The following is a 9,579-nucleotide window of genomic DNA, read 5'->3' on the forward strand; positions in this document are numbered from 1 at the left end:
AGCACCACACCCAGCTTTCTTGGTTGTGACGGGATCTCTTAGGCATTTTACCCAAGCTGGCCTCAAACCTCAATCCTCCCGATCTCTGCCTCTTTTGTAGCTGGGATTACAAGTGTGATGTTCTAATGCAGGTCTTCCCTTTTCTTCAAGTCCTCCAGCAGTCAGCAACATCTGGCTAGAAGTGAATAGTGTCGCTCTGTCACCGGGCACTTACTTCCCCTTCATGGTGGGATGTAAAATTTCCTCTGAAAATGAATGACAGACGGGAGCCTTGTACAAGCAGGGAGCTTACAGAACAAGCACAGATTGTCAGGGAGATACTGGACAAATGATGCTTGGGGAGCCTGTATGCACTATTGCTGGAAACACTGCTGGGGGGGGGGCAAGTGTGTGTGACACCACAGCCCTCCCTTCCCATCTGGTCTCCCTTCCCATCCTCCATGTATGAAATGACTGGGTGCCTATCTCTGTAGAGTGAGCATTTCAGAGGTCTCTCAGAGGAAGTAGACAGACAAATGAGAAACATTAAGACTCAATTAGAAACAGTCTTTGATTAAAAGAGCAATGACCCAGGACCTGGTTCCAAACAAAGCAGCTATGTCAGGGTAGAGGCTGGTATGAGAAGGAGCCAGCTTGGGGTACTCTTGGGATGGAGAGATGGGGGGAGAGGAGCAGGGAGGAAGGGTTGATGTGACACGAGGCCTCCTCACTGTCGAAAGACCTCCCATTGCCCAAATGGTGGCCATTCTCCAGAGCCCAGGCCTCCTGGGAGCAAAGTCAGCACTATCCTGACTCCCTAAGCCAGGGGGCTGGAGGCAGCCTTGCCCCGAGGATCCAGATTTCCTGGTCAAGTCAGGATCTGACTACCAAGGAGAGGAGTGCTACATGATCAAGGTGGAGTCCTCCCCCAAGCCCCGAGGAGAGATGGGGTACTAAGTAGATCTTCCAAGTAAAGAAGAAGGAACCAGAATAGCTCACACCTGTAACCCTGGAGACTGAGATCTGAGGGCCGCAATTCAAAGCCAGCCTGGACAGGAAAGTCCCTGAGATTCTCCTCTCCAGCAAATAACCAAAGAGCCAAACGTGGAGGTGTAGCTCAAGTGGTAGAGCACCAGCCTGGAATGAGTGGAGGGTGTGGGTGTCAGTGGTGGTATGGTGGTACACACTGTAATTCCAGCTACTCAGGACGAGGGGAGAGAGGAGGATCGTGTCCAAGCCTGGCCCAAGGCCCAAGGCCAAAGCACGAGACCCTCCCTAAAAGAAAAACTAAAGCCAAAGGGCTGGGGAGGAGTGTGTGTGTGGCAGAGCAAGGATCTCCAGTCCCACCAAAAGAGAAAAGAGGCGAAAATGGGACCATCACGGTGACGGAATCTGTGGAGAAGGGGCTGTGATCAGGTGGGCACACAGGCAGATGGCTGGGCAGGAGGTGGTAAAGACTCAGGTGAGCTGCCCCAGGTAAGGGCCGAGAGGGAACAGAAAGCCCCAAGGCATCTGCGGCTGGGCCAGTTGGGCTGCCAAGTTGGTGGTTCTGGGCTGGCTGGCTGGGGAAAACCCAGGGAAGTGCCAACTTCCGGGACAGGAGCTTCTCCTAGTGTGGGTCATTGGAGTGAAGGAAGTGGGGCGGGGATGGGGGAAGAGAGTCCTTCCTGCCTCCCAGCTCCCTTGAGGAGGGCTGGGTGGGCTCTGGGAAGACACAGCCTTCCTCCTCTCCTCTCCTCCCCCTCCACCCCCCTGCCCAATGGGGCAGGAAGCTAGAGAGAGAGAGCTGAGGGCCTGAAGTGTGCCTCTCCCCTTGTAATAAATCAGGTGACCTACTAGAGACAGCCTTTGTCCTGTGTTCTAGAATAGTCTCCCAGGAGGAACCCCAGAGACCCCAAGGCAGCAAAGTAAAGAGGAAGAAAATCAGAAGATATTCGTAGAGTCAGGCTGGGGCCTCCTGGGGGAGACAGGCTAAAGACAGCCCAGGGTTTCTGCGTCCACCGGCAAACCCAAGGCCATCTGGGGCCTGGTCCTGTCCATGCACGCTGGCCTGCGTCCTCAGAACAGCGATCCTGAGGCCTGGAGCCATCTCCACATAACAGATGGAGATTCCTCCATGTGAGGAATTCCGGGCAAGGTTCATATTGCATCATTGGGAATTGGGGAGCTGGGGCTGGCATGCATGCTGTTTGAGTTGCAGCCCTTGTGCTGATGGGGTGTGCCAGTCTGGGGAGTGGGCATGCTGCCTCATTTCTTACACATGCACAGCTCCTGGGCACACAGCCCTGCCTTCTGCACCCAGCAGGGTCTCCACGTTATGGAGGCGGCAGACATGCTTGATTTCTCAGCACCCAGCAGCCTGGTTATTTTCTATCGATGGCTGCTGGCTGCTCTCCTGTGAGCTGTGAACTCTCAATGCGAAGCCCAGCCTGGAGACCTGCCCAGCTCCCTTCTTATTGAAGTCTGGAGATTATTCCCCAAGAGATTTTTGTGAATGTGTGCCAGTCCTGGGGCTTGAATTCGGGGCCTGGGCGCTGTCCCTGAGCCTCTTTATGCTCAAGGCTGGCGCTCTACCACTTGAGCCACAGCACCACTTCTGGCTTTTTCTGAGTAGTTCATTGGAGATAAGCATCTCACAGACTTTTCTGCCCAGGCTGGCTTCGACCCGTGATCCTCAAATCTCAGCCTCCTGAGTCGCTAGGGTTTCAGGGTAAGCCACTGGCATTCCCACTTGAGATTTATTTATTTTTTTAATGACCCCAAATTAGAGAGGAGGAAACAGAGGTTCAGAGGGGCTTGGCCACATGACCTTGGCCACACGGTAGTCAGAACAGGGCGGCAGAAGCCCCTGTCCAGCTTCCAGCACAGGTTTTAGCCACTGTTCACCCCACCCCTCTCTCCCAGCTCCCCCTTCCCTGGCTTTGGTGGTGGGGGGGCTGTGTCTCTCTAACTGCTGGCTCTGAGCACACCGAGTTTCCTCACCAGTGCCTGGACTCCCAGCCACCCCCCCCCCTGCCCCCGGGCTTGGTGGAACTGAGTCTCACAGGCCAGGGCCAGTGCGGGGGTGGGGTGGAGTGGGGGTGGGGGGGTAGCTCCCTCCCTCCTCAGACACCCGCTGCAGCAAGGCACTAAGAAGCTTTCTGAATCATCAAACTGGTTTGGATCATGAACCTGCCCTAGATGGATTTCCCGTATCTTCTGTGGCTACACAGAAGAGGAAGCCGACCCAGAACATGCTGCAGGAGGCCACAGTCCAGGGGACGCCCTGGGACGCTCCCTGAGGCACTCTCCAGGCTGCCTGCATCGCTGCTGTGCCTCAGTTTCCTTACTTGTGAAGTGGGAAAATGGTTGTACATCACTTACCAACTCATCCATCCATCTACCCATCTATCCTTCATCTGTCATCCATCCACCCATCCATCCATCCACCTATTCATCCATTCTGCCATCATCTTCCCATCTACCCATCTCCCATCTCTTCATCCAGCCACCTACCCATATATTCCCCCTCCTTTCACCATCCCTCCATCTCTTTCTTCTTCTTTTTTTCTTTTTTGGTCAGTCATGGGGCCTGAACTCTGGGCCTGGGCGCTGTCCCTCAGCTCTTCAGATCAAGGCTAGCACTCTACCACTTGAGCCACAGTGCCACTTCCGGCTTTTTCTGCTTACGTGGGGCTGAGGAATTGAACCCAGGTCCTCATGCATGCAAGGCAAGCGCTCTACCACTGAGCCACCTTTCCAGACCCCATCTACTCATTTCTATACACCTACTTATCCATCTACCCACCATCCATCCATCCATCCATCCATCCATCCATCCATATGCTCATTCAACCATCTACCCATTCCTTTCTCATCTGTCTATCTACCATCCGTCTTTCCATTCATCCACCCACTCTCCCATATATCCACTCCACATTCAACAAACACAAATTGCACACCTGCTCTGTGCTCAGGCGCTGTGCTAGGCATTGGGATGCATGTTGATTCAAGCACAGCTCCATGTTCACGTGGAGCTGCTTTTCCAGTAGGAGAAGCAAATACTGTACAAAGGTAACATCCAAATGGTGAATAAGAAGTCAGGACAAAGGAGGGCTCAGAGAGGGTGTGGCAAGAGAGTTAAAACTCCAAATAGGTCGGGTACCGGTGGCTCATGCCTGTCATCCTAGCTACCCAGGAGGCTGAGATTTGAGGATCACGGTTCAAAGCCAGCCTGGGCAGGAAACTCGGTGAGACTCTGATCTCCAGTAAAACCACTAGAAAACCAGAAATGGAGCTGTGGCTCAAGTGGTAGAGCGCTCTCCTTGAACTGAAGAGCGCAGGGACAGTGCCCAGGCCTAGAGTTCAAGCCCCATGACTGACAAAAACAAACAAACAAACAAAAACTTCCAAATGGGACAGTCAAGGGTATACCTCTTTCACAGGAGAATCAGTGAACTTTAGGAGGCTACCTAGGAAGATACCCAGGGAAGAATACTCTAGGCAGAGGGAAGAGCACATGCAAAGGTCCTGAGGCAGAGAGCATTTCCAAACTACCCAATTCTCTGTCCCCATTCCCTTGCTGCTCCATCTCCACCCGAAGAGATGGACAGATGCCTCTTTGGTCAGGAACTAAACTGACACCGAGCACCTGCTCCCTCTCCAGGTTGTCAGGTGGCCTTTGAGAGGAGCTGGCCTGGACTGCAGGAAGAAGAGGAGGAAGAGGAAGAGCAAGAAGAGGAGGAGGAGGAGGCCATCTGTCCTGTCCTGTCCCCCAGCCCCTTGAGGACCAAAAAACCCTGAGCCCAGTTCCACTTTCTGAAGTCATGTGGGATCCAAAATAAAATATTACATCCCCAGGGAGGAAACAGCTAAGTAACAGGAACCAGTGCTCTCCGAAAGAGCGGGGAGGGAGGCTGAGGTGCGGGCAGCTGTTATGACAAGGAGCTATATTGGGGGGACAGTCAGGGAGAGAGGAAGCCCCTGGCTTCTCCCCCGGGGCAACCAATACATCCCACAAGGACTGCACTGGCTGGAGCTTGCGCCCCAGTGAGGAGCCGGGAGACGACAGAGCACAGAGATGCCCCTCCCCAGGGAGAAGATGCCGCCACGCCGAGAATCTCGTTAGAAGAAGCCAATGCGGCTGGGCACTGGTGGCTCACCTGTCATCCCAGCTACTCAGGAGGCTGAGATCTGAGGATCACAGTTCGAAGCCAGCCTGGGCAGGAAAATCCATGAGACTCTTATCTCCTGTGAACCACCAGAAAACTGGAAGTGGTGCTGTGGCTCAAAGTGGTAGAGAGCTCACCTTGAGTGAAAAAGCTCAGGGACAGCACCCAGGCCCTGAGTTCAAGGCCCACGACTAGCACAAAAAAATAAAAGTAGGGGCTAGGAAGGTGGATCAATGGTAGAATGCTTGCCTTGCATGCATGAGACCCTGGGTTTGATTCTTCAGCACCACATAAGCAGAAAAAGCTGGAAGTGACGCTGTGGCTCAAGTGGTAGAGCGCTAGCCTTGACAGCGCCCAGGCCAAGAGTTCAAGCCCCACGACTGGCAAAAAATAAAATATAAAAGAAAGAGAGAAGGAAGGAAGGAAGGAAAGAAAGAAAAGAAAAGAAAAGCCACAATGCCACCCATTGACATTAACGCATGTTGGGACTGAAGAGCTGGAAAGCGCAGTGTTGTGCGGTGCTTCTGGACTGTACACTCCCACATCCGGTTGAGCCTCACAGCTAGCTTCCTCAGCCACCTCCACTTCCCTCAGGCCTGGCTCTGGTTTATGTGTGGGACAAGGGCTTGGGATGGAAGGGAGAGCGGTCAGTTTGTTCTGACTGCACTTGGGCTGCTCTGGGCACACAGTAGGCACTCAGCTGTTGACCCTTGCTTGTATTTCAAGCCCCCAAAGGCTACTCCAAAACCATTATAGGGCCAATAAAGGGCTGCAAAGGAGGATCACCAAACCCTGGTGATCAGAACTGCACAAACAGAGGACAAACAAGCAAGAATAAAGGCAAGAACCACGTGTTGTTTACAAAGTTCATTGCAAGGCAGTGAGCATGGGTCTGTACCCCAAAAGAGTGCAGAAAATGCTGGGGAGCTGGGGGCAGGAGGAGAACCCGCTGGGAAAGGATGCTGTTGAGGGGGCAGCTCAGCGGCAAGAACACAAGCTCCACGTGCTGGGGCCTGGGTTCATCCCTAGCAACAAAAAGACGCACAGGCACCCATGTCACACACCTGTCATCCTAGCTTCCAGGAAGGCTGAGATTCACAGGATTGTGGTTCAAGATAATCCGGTCTTAATCAATAAAAAGCTGACTGGGGTGGTGCGTGCCTATCATCCCACCTATAATGGGTTCATGCCAGCCTGGACACAAATCGAGACCCTGTTTGAAAACTAATAAAATCAAATGGGCAGTGGGGAGCATTGCTTGTGTGGAACAGTGCAGGAGGCCCTGACATAAAATCCTCCCCCCAAAAGCATGCATTTCCTCTCTCTCTCTCTGGACTTGTTCCTCTCTCTCTCCTTCCACCCACTTTCCCCCCTGTTCTCTTCCTCCTCCTGTCTCCCTTCCTCTCTTGATCTAGGTATTCCACTGTCTGTCTGCCTTTCTCTCCCTCTCCCTTTCTGTCCCCCCCCCCATCACACACCATGTGCACATGTGCACCCACATGCAGACACACACATCTGTGCCCTGGCTCCCAAGCTCCTCAGCTCCCCCCCATCCTATTTCTCTGTGTCAGCTCTTCTCATGTGTAAGGGGCAGGTGCTGGTCAGCTCCCTGGGCCCCCTCAGGGCTGGTTCGGGGTTGGGGGGCCTCTGGGAGAATCGTAGCAGACCCATGCACAAGGCAAGCAGGCTTTTCTGCTGCATGAGAAGCATGCTGCCTGGCTCCCATGCACCGACACACGTGCACACACACACACACCACACACACACACATGCACACCCGAGTCCAGGCTTTCCAGGTGTCCGGTGTTCCTGTCAGCTCACCCCATGCCCTGATTGCTGTGAATGGACTTAGAAGGGAAATCCTGCATGCATTGGTGCCAATCATCACCCTTGATCCGAAGGATGCAATTTACCTTTAGGATGCAGGTGGCCCGGGCCCCCGTCGGATGCCACAGCCTGCAGCCTGCTCCAGGTGCGGCCCCACAGGGCCCCGTCCAGGTCTCCCTTGTCCAGCAGGCTCAGGGAGATCTTCCTGGCCAGCGCCTCCCCATCGCGCTCCTGGAGCAGGGCACTGTGGTATTCCCGGGACAGGAGCTCCGCCCCCAGCAGGCTGTCCAGCAGGGCCTGCACCTGCCTGTGCTGCTGGCCGGACAGAAGATTCCGGACTTGAGGCAGGATAGCCTGGAAGTGATTCATGGTGGTACCCGGCAGCCAGGCCAGCTCCCTCGCCTGTCTCTCCACTCACTGGTCCTGCAACATCCAAAACATGAAGTGAAAACTGGGACCGGGGAACCTCCGCCGTCAATTGCGCCTGATTCCCTGTGAGGGAGATTTCCTCATTTGTAGCTGGAGGGGGCACGTGTCTGGTGAGTGGACGGAAGTGGACTTGGGATGCTGCAGATCCCACAGACAACGCTGGGGACCACTGGGCGTGTGTGTGTGTGTGTATGTGTGTGTGTGTGTGTGTGTGTGCTAGGCACTGAGAGGAACCAAAGGCGATGGGTCCCTGCCACGTCTGGCCACAACATGAAGACATTGTGGTAGCTGAGCATGGTAGCGCATGTCTATAGTCCCAGCTACTTGGGAAGTAGAGACTAGGAAAATCTGAGCAAAAAAAGTTCTCAAGACCTCATCTCAAAAGAGAGAGCTGGGTGCAGTGGTATATGCCTGTCACCTCAACTGTGGCAGGAAGCATAAGCAGGAAGATGGAAATCTAGACAGGCTGGAGCAAAAAATAAACCTTATTTTTAAAAACTAGGCACAGCATAAAGGGCTGGAGGTGTGGTCCAAGTGGTAGAGCACCCACCTAGTAAGCTGAAGGCTGTACATTCAGAATCCCTGGGGCTTTGGGGATGGACAGGAAGGGGGGGAATGACAGAAGAAGAAAAAAGGGGTCATTGGGCCAAGACGTAATGGCACATCTGAAATCTCCACCATTCAGAAGGCAAAGATCTAGAGGATGACAATTGGAGGCTAGACTAGGAAAAAAATTAATATGGTTACCCCATCTCCACAAATAAAGCCAGGCAAGGTAACTTATACCTGGGATTCCAACTATACATGAGGATTTAATGGGAAAGGTCTAGGCCTGCTGTGAGAAAGGAAAAACAAAAACAAACAAGACACTATCCAAAAAAAATAAAAGTAAAAAGTGCTGGGTAGAGAACTGAGATCCATTAAAAAAAAAAAAAAGAAAATGGCATTGTGGCATAGAGGCTGAGCAGAAGGAACGGAACTGTGTTACTTGGACTCAAGTTCGGGTCCAGCATCAGCTAATTAATTGTATATGTTTGGGCTAGGTACCTAGGCTTTCTGTTTGAACTATCAGAGTAGGGGACTTCGTGTTTGATTCCAGCTAAGTTATTGCTAATACAAACCATAGCAACAACAACAAAAACCAGTAGCGTGCTCCAGATTATATGAATATCCAGAATTTAAAACATGGCCACAACATCCAATATTCAATCCAAAATTACCTGACAAAGAGGAAAACAGGAAAGGAAAAACCAATCGAAACCAATGTCAAGATGACTCAATGCTGAAATTAGTCAACGGGAAATGTTCGAAGCTGTGATCAAGTATGGATTTAAAAAGACAAAAAAGATATCCAGAAACTTGAAGCTAGTGGCTCACTCACCCTGGTATCCTAGCTACTCAGGAGGCTGAGATCTGAGGATCGCGGTTTAAAGCCAACCTTGGGCAGGAAAGTCCGTGAGACTCTTATCTCCAATAAACCACCAAAGAAGTCAGAAGTGGTGCTGTGGCTCAAGTGGTAGCATGCCAGCCTTGAGTTAAAATAGCTCAGGGACATGCCCAGGTCCTGAGTTTAAGCCCCAATACTGGCACACACACACACACACACACACACACATACACACACACACACAAACACACACACACACAGGAGCCAGGTGTGATAGAACATACCTGTGATCCTAGAATTTAGGAGGCAGTAGGAGGAGGATCATGAGTTTAAGGCCTACAGTGCTAGAGGATAGAGAACATATACTAAAAAACAAAGGAGGGGGCTGGGAAGGTGGCTCAGTGGTAGAGCGCTTGCCTTGCAAGCCTGAGACCCTGGGTTCGATTCCTCAGCACCACATAAGAAAAAAGAAAAAAGCTGGAAGTGGCGCTGTGGCTCAAGTGGTAGAGCGCTAGCCTTGAGCTGAAGAGCTAGGGACAGCCCCCAGGCCCAGAGTTCAGGCCCCACGACCAGACCCAAAAAAAAAAAAAAAGAAACATCACAGTTAGGTGTATCATAGCCAGACTGACCAAAACCTGGGAAACTCACCAAATGGAAACAACTCATTACCTACCAGAGAAGATTCTAGTAGGAAGAACATTGGGGAAAGACTGATGGGGAGGTTGTTTTTTGTTCTGCTTTTGTTTTTGTTTTGTTCCAGGGGCTTGAGGGCTGTTCCCAAGCTTTCTTTCCCTCAGGGCTAGTGCT

Source organism: Dipodomys ordii, unplaced genomic scaffold (genome assembly GCF_000151885.1).
Source record: "Dipodomys ordii isolate 6190 unplaced genomic scaffold, Dord_2.0 Scaffold14, whole genome shotgun sequence".
NCBI lineage: Eukaryota > Metazoa > Chordata > Mammalia > Rodentia > Heteromyidae > Dipodomys > Dipodomys ordii.